This window comes from Mus caroli, unplaced genomic scaffold, assembly GCF_978045245.1.
Source record: "Mus caroli unplaced genomic scaffold, Mus_caroli_1 scaffold_6, whole genome shotgun sequence".
NCBI classification, from domain to species: Eukaryota; Metazoa; Chordata; class Mammalia; order Rodentia; family Muridae; genus Mus; species Mus caroli.
The window spans coordinates 64,333,161-64,343,771 of NW_028227261.1; the positions used below are offsets into that span (position 1 = coordinate 64,333,161).

General features: G+C 40.4%; 1 pseudogene; it reads right to left on the reverse strand.

The window, feature by feature from the left end:
* Window positions 1-1,081: 1,081 nt before the first annotated feature.
* LOC110292081 (partner of Y14 and mago pseudogene) lies at window positions 1,082-1,697 on the reverse strand (annotated as a pseudogene).
* Between the last annotated feature and the right edge of the window lie 8,914 nt (window positions 1,698-10,611).

The window sequence follows — 10,611 nt, forward strand, 5'->3', positions numbered from 1 at the left end:
TATTCGTAAGCATGTTTATGTGCAGATGTTCTGGCAGACATACATCCAGATTAGGTGTCTTCTTCAATCATCCTATACCTTACCTTGTGAGGCAGGTTATCTCATTGAACCTGGATGTCACTGAGTTTGCCAGGTTTGTTGACCAGATGGCCCTTTTCCTTCTCCCCAGCATGGGTGGTATAAGTTGCCTCACCCAGCTTTTTTTAGTGTGATGTCTGAGCTCACTTTCTCTTGCCCAGACACCAAGCACTTAGCTACCTGAATGAGTCCTTTCCCTAGCCTGCCCCCTGTCTCTCTCTCTCTCTCTCTCTCTCTCTCTCTCTCTCTCTCTCTCTCTCTCTCTCTCTCTCTCTCTCTCTCATTATTAGTGTGTGTAGGGGAGTGTGGGGAATTGTTCATCTCTCCTTCTACCACGGGTTTCAGAGAACTGAATTCAGGTCTTCGGGCTTGTTCAGCAAGCATTTTTACCCACTAAGATATCTTGCCAGCCCCTTATTTAATGCTTTCTACAGTACACAAATTGTGTAGATTCTTTCTTTGTCAATGTAGAAGAAACTAAGGTAAGCAGACCAGTCCCTTGCTCACCTGAGTCAGGAGTCTGGAATTGATAATACTTTTCTTTTCTTTTTTTCCATCTACTTGGATTTATTCTTACTTTCTTCAGAAAAAAAATAGGGAAGAGGATTGGGATGGCCAGGGAAGCAACTCATAAACACTGTGAACAGGATCCAAGACTCCAAAACTTGGGTACTACTTCAGCTTCAGATCTCTAACAGACTCTTCCCCCGCCTCGCACACCCCGGTTTTCTTTTCAACAAGACATCCAGGTCAGCAGCAGAGGTACCTCGGGTCCGCACTCAGATTGTGAACACTGGGATGGAAGGGGAAAGTCCAAAAAACGGGAGCTGAGAGGAAGGGACGGGATGAAGGAGAGCCTAAGCTCTGGAGGACTGAGTTGGGCCACAGGAGGTGGAAGTGAGCCAGTGTGGGGGTGCCCCTCTTGACTGCTACGGCCCATACTCCCTGGACCCCAGAACACCCCATGGTTTGTTCTGCAGTCCACTCCCCTACTCCCGAAGCCTCACAGGCTCAACTCCAAGTCCTCCAGCTCCTCTTCCAGAACCCTCAGCTTTCCAGCTGTTCTCTCCTGGGCTAGCTGACCTCCCTGGCCTGGACACAGTTGCTGCAGCTCCTCCAACTGTTTGTTACAGCTTCTTCCTGATGTTCTTGATCTTCTTGGCTTTCTCTGCTGTGGCAGCAGAATCAGATTGGTCAGAGGCAGCTAGAGGGGTGGCCTGGGGGCCATGGAGAGCACTGAGCGTCTGGGCTGTGTCTCTGAGAGACACCTTATAGAGAGTCCTACTCAAGGCCTCTGCTTCTTTCTCCTGCTACTGTACTGCCTCCTTTTCTCCTTCCGCTTCAGGTTGCGTTTGGCTGTCTTGGAGATGCCTGCTTCACCACCTTCAGGTCTGGATGGGCTGACCGGTGTGCCTCAGCCCTGTGGGACGTTCTGGTGTACTCTTGAAAAACGTCACATATTTGTTTTCATAGACTGGGACCTCCTCTTGGGGCACATATCCTTCTTTGACACTCCCCAGCTTGTGCCACGTCGCGTCCGGTCTCTGTGTTGAGGCTTTGTATTTTCGGCTGGTCTCGTCAGTGACGTAGGGAGTTGCCATCTAGACAGCACTTTTCATAGCAAAGACTGAGACTGCTCGGCTGCTGGTGTTAGGAATATTCTTTTAATTTGGATTTATCCACTTCATCTTTTGAAGACTTTCTCTTGTTTTATTAACACCTCCTAACTGATGTTTGCATATTTTGTGGGTAGCATAAATATCAACTTTTTGTGCTGTGACGGACTATCAAATTTGTGCCAAAATGATTATATTTGATCCCACTTATGATTGCAAAGAAAGATAATACAATTAAAAATATTTTAGCTTGAAGATAAAGTTACTACAATTTTAATTCACTAATAGAGGCGGGTTTGTGACCACAAGTGTCAAATATATTTGTAAAGTTAGTTACTTGGAATCCAGATTAATTTTCCTATAAAGTAATGTTATGTATAACCTTGGTTTCTTTAGCTCAAACCTTCTTATACACCTTTTTTTTCTATACCTTAACAGTACTGAGGTATGCTGAGGTTTACCCCAAGAATTTGTATATAAGAAAGAAAGGTTTACCTAGGGAGCATAACAATGTTTGCTATAAAATTTATCAGAACAGAAATAGCACTGTGTTCAGTTTAGGGATATACATAAAGATCTATGTAGGGTTTGGTACTACACATGGTTTCAGGCATATACTATAATCTAAAGAGATATTCTTTATGGATCCCGAGGGAATTCTATGTGACTAAAACAGTATTACCAATTAGAAAAACCTGTATAAAAGAGCAAGGTTTTATAATTAGCCCAATCTCCAACACAGTTGGGCACATGCTAGACTTACGAAAGAGGGTTACTATGTCAAATATTAAAAAGCAAAGGGTGTAGGTAGAACATCCTTAGCCTTGCAGAACTGAGAAATTAGTTCCTTAGATCTTCATTGGCTGTGTCCTATGGTTCTGCACCCTGGCAGGGAATGTTGGCCAGCAAATCCTGGAGGCCCTGATCTCTTCCATAGACAAGTGTATCAAATTATTTTTTGTAAGGCAGATACTACAAAAAAAATTCTAATTTTGCTTCTATATTTACCCAGCAACTACTGCCCAGAATTTGGATTGTTATAAACATCTGCAAATGAAGAAAGATTTCTCTGGGTAGCTGCAAATATTTCAACTCTGTCACATTTATATTTATTTTTATAAATTAAAATATGTAGCAGGGAGAAGGCTCAGTAGGCAAAATGAAGGACTTAAGTTTAGATCTCCAGCACCATCTAAAAATCAAGAATGGGAAGTCCTGAAGACAGGGACACCGAAAGATTTCTGGACTTTTTTTTCCTTCACTTTTTACTTTTTTTTTAAGGTATTTTCTTCATTTACATTTCAAATGCTATCCCAAAAGTCCCCCATACCCCCCCCCCACTCCCCTACTCACCCACTCCCACTTCTTGGCCCTAGCATTCCCCTGAGGAGCTAGAGAAAGTACCCAAGGAGCTAAAGAGGTCTGCAACCCTATAAGTGGAACAACAATATTAACTAATCAGTACCCCCAGAGCTCGTGTCTCTAGCTGCATATGTAGCAGAAGATGGCCTAGTCAGCTATCATTGGGAAGATTTCTGGACTTCCGTGCTAGCAATTCAATCTAGTTTAAACAGCAGACTTTAGGTTCAGTGAGAGAACCTGCCCCCAAACCCAAAACAAAACAACAAACAAAAACCTAGCTGGCTCCAGGTTCAATGAGAGACCTTGTCTCAAAAATTAACCCATCATCAAACTCTGACCTCTATATTCATCACATACCTCTGCATATTTACAACACACACACACACACACACACAGAGAGAGAGAGAGAGAGAGAGAGAGAGGTATCTAGCAGTTTCACAAATATTTCCTATGTTTGTATACACTCAAGATATGGGTCCATTCTTGTCAAGCTGACAAAAAGCAAGCTTGTGGCTTGTTGCTTCACATCATCTGATATTATCAGCAGCCAAACGGGCTTGAATTATTACTTAAGCCAATTTTAGCATGCATTGTAATAAAAAAATAAAAAATATATAGTTGCAATCTTAGTAATTACTAAAAAAAGGATAGTAAGGTCAGAAAAGAACAGTTTAATTAGAGGAAGATGTAGATTTTGCTGCTGCTGTTGATAATGATGAATAACATTAATTGGAGGCTTAAAAATGTGTCAGGCATTGTGTTAAATACTTTAAATAAATTATTTCGCTTAATCCTAACAACCCCAAGAGGAAGGTCCATCATTATGCACAATTTACCAGTGAGGAAATTGAGGGATCTAAAGGTCAAATAACACCATGGTCAGACACCCAGAAGTGCAGAGCCAAAATTGCGGTCTAGACAGCAGAAATCTTTTCCCAGATCCTTGACTACAGCACTCTACCAAGGTTGGGAGGAGGCTGTGGAGCAAACAGTGGGAGACTGGGCTTTTTTTGTTTAAGGACTTGATTTTTCTGGCTTGTGGATAACCTTTCTGTCTTTAAATGCTCTTGTATTATTAATTTCTCATATTGCCCCACTCAGGATTCCACTCCAGTCCTGGCTTTCTCTCCATTCAGAGAGGTGGGGAGAGGCTTTAAGGAAAAGTGGATAAGCTTTGAAAGGGGCTGAGGCAGAATGATGGGGAGTGGGTTCAAGATGGGCTGTGTGTATAGAAACTGTTGATTGGGGGAGTACGGGTAGTCACTGTGAACACTCGATCCAAGTTAAGAGGGAAAGCAAGTTTGATGCCAAGTTACTATGTTTTTTATGGAAGGAAAAGAGCCAGTCAAAAGCCGGTAACAACATTTTTTTTTCCTGTTTGGAGAGGGTGCACAGGGGTAGTGGAAGCAGGCTCAGCAGGTCACCAGGCTGTATGTTTCTTGGTTGTAACTGGAAACCCTGGCTGTTGCCTGGGTGCCCCAGAACTATTTCATTGCCATTATAAACTACTAGCTATCTGCTTTTAGGGGACTAACAGATGGTCATGCTGGAACTGAGCTTTTTATCTGAATCTTCAGAACCTTTTTGCACACAATTTATGAAGCTCACTTCTTTGCAAATTCAGTGCTTTCCTGCAGCTTTTCCTTTTGAGACAAGCCACAAGAGCCTCGTTTTTGTCGGGCATTGCCTATTAGTGGCAGTACTCTTTTCTTATTTAATCGGCTTCTACCAAGGAATAAGGCTGAGTCCAGAGAGGTCCTGTTTATGAGGGTGAAAACATTTTGGAGGCCTGTCTAAAAATAACACAGTGAATCTGCCACCTGGGTCTCCCTCCTGTATTCACTTTTGGGTTTTTCTCTATTTTGCTTATGGCGTTTGAGCTAATAGCTCAGCTTTGGTCAGAATGGGAAGAACCTGACTAAATGGAGTATCTGTGGGTATGACACCCATATTCTTTTGTGCCAGTGGAGAGGGGGCTTCCAATCTGGGTGTTTGGTTAGGGAACTGGAATGATAATAGTCCACAATCCTGGTCTGATGAAATTCAAATTTTATAGTGGATGATTTGATTTCACTTTTTATTTTTTGAATAAAAAAATTATGCCAGTCACTCTTTATCGGCACTTTTAATTTCTGTATGTTTTCTTGAGGTCAGCCTTGGTATGAAAATATTAAATGGTGCTGGGTCTGTATTCATTGAAGCAGCACCGGCCTAGCAAGTGCTTAGTCCTAGGTTTGATGGTTTCACCATAGAGCAAATAAAGGAGCAAGTAAAATAATTAACAATGAAAGTCAGATAGGGTAAGAATATTGAATGGGAAATACCATAAATAAATTACTAAGTTTTAAATTGCGTATGATCATAGGGCCCCCAATGGAGGAGCTAGAGAAAGTACCCAAGGAGCTAAAGGGGTCTGCAACCCTATAGGTGGAACAACAATATGAACTAACCAGTACCCCCAGAGCTCATGTCTCTAGCTGCATATGTATCAGAAGATGGCTTAGTCGGCCATCATTGGGAAGAGAAGCCCCTTGGTCTAGCAAACTTTATATGCCCCAGTACAGGGGAATGCCAGGGTCAAGAAGTGGGAGTGGGTGGGTAGGGAGTGGGGGGGTATGGGGGACTTTTGGGATAGCACTGGAAATGTAAATGAAGAAAATACCTAATTAAAATAAAAAAATAAAAATAAATTGCATATGAATCTGTGACACATGATCAAAACTCTCACTGTCCTATTCTATCCTGCTTGGGATAAGAGTCATTCTTTGTCCAGTGTATCTATGCTGTAGATGGTACCTGACCATTAGTCACTAAGAAGCCATCATAGACATCAGAGTAACTTAGTATCCCAATTCCTTCATTCAACTAACACACAGAGTGAAGCCCTACATCACAATGTCTATGGATCATTTTCCTTACTTTGTCTTGTCACCTAGGCATGCTATCGTCTCACAGCACCAGAAAGAGAATGCTATATGGTGGCAAAGATACTAGAATATTGTAAAAAAAAAAAAAAAAACCAAAAAAAACCAAAACCGGAACACTTATATAACTTCTCTTGCAGGTTTTCTTTAGTATTGCTCTGTTGTTTTAGTTATAGTTGTTAATAAGTGTGCCTAATTTATAATGTTTTAATAAATACAACTTACATTATATATTATATAGTATATGTATATACATATGCATATATATGTATGTAGTATTTACTAAATGTATATAAGTATATATACTAGAGTTTGGTAATATCCATGGTTTCTGGCATTTACTATGGCCTGAAGAAATATTCTTTGTGGAAATTGAGGGACGACTCTATGAATAAAAAAAGCATTACCAATGAGAGGAACTTCATGGAATAGTAAGATGTAATCATTAGTCCCAATCTACAAGACAGCTGAACATGAGTTAGACTTAGAAAATAGGGTCAATATATTTAATTTAATTTTTAAAACTGTAAAAGTTAAATACCCTTACAACAAAGGAGTCAGTTGAATGAGCACACAATTCTCAAAAAAAAAAAGACACAAATGGCCAATAAATATTTTTAAGATTGTTGAACAGTACTGTTCATCAGGAAAGTGCAAATTAATACTGTTTTGAGATCATATCTTTGCCAGTGTCAGAATGGACAACAACGGTCAGTAATGGTGACAAGGATGTAGGAAAAAGAAACCCTTATTCATGGATGGTGGTTCTGTAAACTAAGAGCTTATTATGGAAATCCTTTAAAAATGGTTCTGTATGATCCCATTCTTCCATTCCTAGACTGTTCATACTACCACATGCACATCTGTGTTCATCAATGCATTATTCACAATAAAAAGAAAATAAGATCATCCTGGATGTCTATTAACACAATGATGGACATTAAGAATGTGGGACATATGTACTGTAGAATTTCATCTGGCTGTAAAGGAAAATTAAATTATCAAATTTGAAGGAAAATGGGGAGAGCTGGGAAAGCACAGCCATGAGTGACCTAGGCCCCAAGAGACAATTGCCACATGTTCTTTCCCACGTGCTGAGCCTAGCTTTTAGCATCTGTATTTATGTTAGGAAAATGCTGTGATGAAATATGTTGTATATTCTAACTGTAATTTTAAAAATATAAGAAGAAAATGAAAGAAGGGAAAGACAAAAAGAAGGAAAAGAAAAAGAAGAAAGAAGGCGTCCATCAGATTAGCATGCTTGAGGGCATTCATAACTCCCTTCTCTCTACAAGATGGCTTGCCCCAGTCCTTTCACATTTGCTTTATTTTCACTCAACAAGAAATTCATGAAAGCATCCAAGATGCGTTTTGTTACCTTTTTTCAGCCACTGAGTATTTCTAAGGCTTCACGATGTCAGGTATATAGGATAAGGGTTAAAACCCTCACAAACTTTAAAATTTATGTTTTCGAATCTGTCTTCTATTAAGCCATGTAACTTTGAGTAGATTAACAAGCTTTAAGGCCTTCATCATTCTGCAAATGGGCAGTGGAAGTAAAAGCTATCTTACGGAGTTGTTGTAGGATTATTCTTATATAAATATATATTTCTGTATATATGTATGTATTTATTTAATAAATATATATACATACATGTACTCAAATATATCTCATGGCATATATTAGATACTAATAACACTATGACATATCACACACACACACACACACACACGCACACACACACACACATAATGTACAATAGTTATTGTTCCATTGTAAACTTTGTTCCCAAGTTTTCCCTATTAAGGCTGAAACTCTGACTGGTGTTGAGTGTTGGAGGAGATAAAGAATATGATCAAAATATATTTAAACTTTAAAATTGTTTTAAATAATAAAAATGTAACAATAAAAACTTTAATAGTCTTGTTCACTGCGGAACTTTTTGGAGACCATTAAATAGACAATACTTAACACCAGGATCATTAATTGCCTGCAGCTCTTCATTTAAGGCTGGGTGCTTGTGAGGTTTTCCACATCCACATTGGCATGTCAACTGGTATTGTGTCATCATGCAGAACTTGTTTAAGTGAGCATATGGCTAAGGTTGCATGGGCACAGCTCCCGGTCATATATAGAAGACACCATCTCAGAGCAGATGTTTTGGTCCTCTGGTTCTTACAATCTTTCTTCCCTCTCTTGATCATTTTTGCCCAATCTATACCTGGAAGGATTGTCTTACAATTTTATCAGGTGGGAATGGGCATCTATGGTCAAATTTTCTCTTCATTTTGACCAATTTTGGATTTCTATGATGGTCTCTTTTTGCTTTAGAAACAAACGTCTTTTGTGAGAGGTGAGAACTACACTTATTTGTGAGTATAAGGATAAGCGCTGAAAATGCAGCGAGGCAGCATACTGGTTTAAGGAAGTGGCAGGAGTAGGTTCTCCTCTAGGGTTCATGACCTCATCAGCTACGGATAGTTAGTTAGGTTTACTTTACCAGGCATGAATTCCCTCCTCCTGTTGAGCAGGCCTTCTGCCCAATTATATGGCTGTTGGTTACTTCCAAGATCCAAGTACCACTCTATTGCACCCTTGAGTATATCTTGCCATGCTGGTGATAGTTGTGGTCTGCAGTCTTTATAGCTGAGTAAGACTATTAATTGCTTTTTTTCCCTGGGCAACTTGCATAACACCTTGGATACTGTGAGAGCTCGTCCTCAGGGATGAAGCTTCTGGGTCAGCCCCAGCTAGATCCCTCCAAGTCCTGTGTCTGAAGAATGTAGTGACTTCAGCAATAGGATGTTACCTTCAAGTTCTGGAAGGCACACAAAGACAATGTCAATATCTTATGTTGGTTTTTGATATTTGAACTTTGCTGAAGAAGAACAGAAAGGGAGGCTTCACGTGCATGACATTTCTGTGTTTCTGTTTGTTGTTGTTTTCAGATAGCTTATGGCCCTTGTGGTTATTCCTGAATTTATTTGATCACTAAAGGCATTTTCTTCAGCAATAATCTCAGCTGACCCCCTGTGAGGCCATGCTTTGCAAACACATTGTAGGAATGCTGAACAGGTATAAAAAGCCAGTGTCCATCATTGAAATGGAGTTTGAATCCTTCTTGCACACTTGCCTGCTCCATGACTCTGTTTGGATATTTTCTGGTATCATTGAGGGCACAGGTTAGATAGAATCACTTCTGGACCAACAATCCCTAGATACATGGTCAGAAATGCTTCTAGTTGTGCTGATTTGGAATCTGACCCTTTCATAACTACCTACCCATGCCCACACATCTCAAGACTAGACCAAAGCTCTACAGAACCTGGCCCCATTCAGATAGAAAATGACTTTTTTTAAAAAAATATTTTTATTAGGTATTTTCCTCATTTACATTTCCAATGCTATCCCAAAAGTCCCCCATACCCTCCCCCCTACTCCCCTACCCACCCACTCCCACTTTTTGGCCCTGGCGTTCCCCTGTACTGGGGCATATAAAGTTTGCAAGTCCAATGGGCCTCTCTTTCCAGTGATGGCCGACTAGGCCATCTTTTGATACATATGCAGCTAGAGTCAAGAGCTCTGGGGTACTGGTTAGTTCATAATGTTGTTTCACCTATAGGGTTGCAGATCCCTTTAGTTCCTTGGGTACTTTCTCTAGCTCCGCCATTGGGGGCCCTGTGATCCATCCAGTAGCTGACTGTGAGCATCCACTTCTGTGTTTGCCAGGCACCGGCATAGTCTCACAAGAGACAGCTATATCTGGGTCCTTTCAGCAAAATCTTGCTAGTGTATGCAATGGTGTCAGCATTTGGAAGCTGATTATGGGATAGATCCCCGGATATGGCAGTATCTAGATGGTCCATCCTTTCATCACAGCTCCAAACTTTGTCTCTGTAACTCCTTCCATGGGTATTTCGTTCTCAATTCTAAGAAGGGGCAAAGTGTCCACACTTTGGTCTTCGTTCTTCTTGAGTTTCATGCGTTTAGCAAATTGTATCTTATATCTTGGGTATCCTGACTTTTAACAAAGGTGTCTTCTGTGGACGTTTCCCCAGATGTCTTCCCTTGTGTTTCATGATCTGCTCACTACAGTCCATGAAGGGCTTGCCCTCTCTCCAAGAGGCTTCCACTTGGTACCACCTCAGTGTATCCTTACACTGTTCAATTGTTTCTTCATGGCACTTAAATAATATGACATCTTCTCTATTTTTATTATGCTAGTTTTATTATGCATTGCCCCGACTTAATCCTGCTTGGTTGAGATATCAGTACAGTTTTGACTCTGCATTCTAGGATAATGCTAATAAATACTGAATAAATAGTTTGAGTCAATCTTCATCGACTCAAAGGGATGAATGGTTATCTCTTTCTTTGACTTCACATCTGGTAAACAGGACCAATGTAGTCTACCTTATATCTCTTACTGGACCTAAATAGATAGGTGTTTGGGGAGGGTCTTAGTTTAGCGTTTTCTCTATGTTTTTCTAGTATTTGATAAATGTACGCTAATAAATCCGGGTCTGGCTGTTGAGGGAAACTCCCATGGAGGTGTTTTTTGAATAATGGCAACTTCTGTGTCTGATTTTCTAATACCAAGAACAGATGCTAGACACCATGTGTCCCTCAC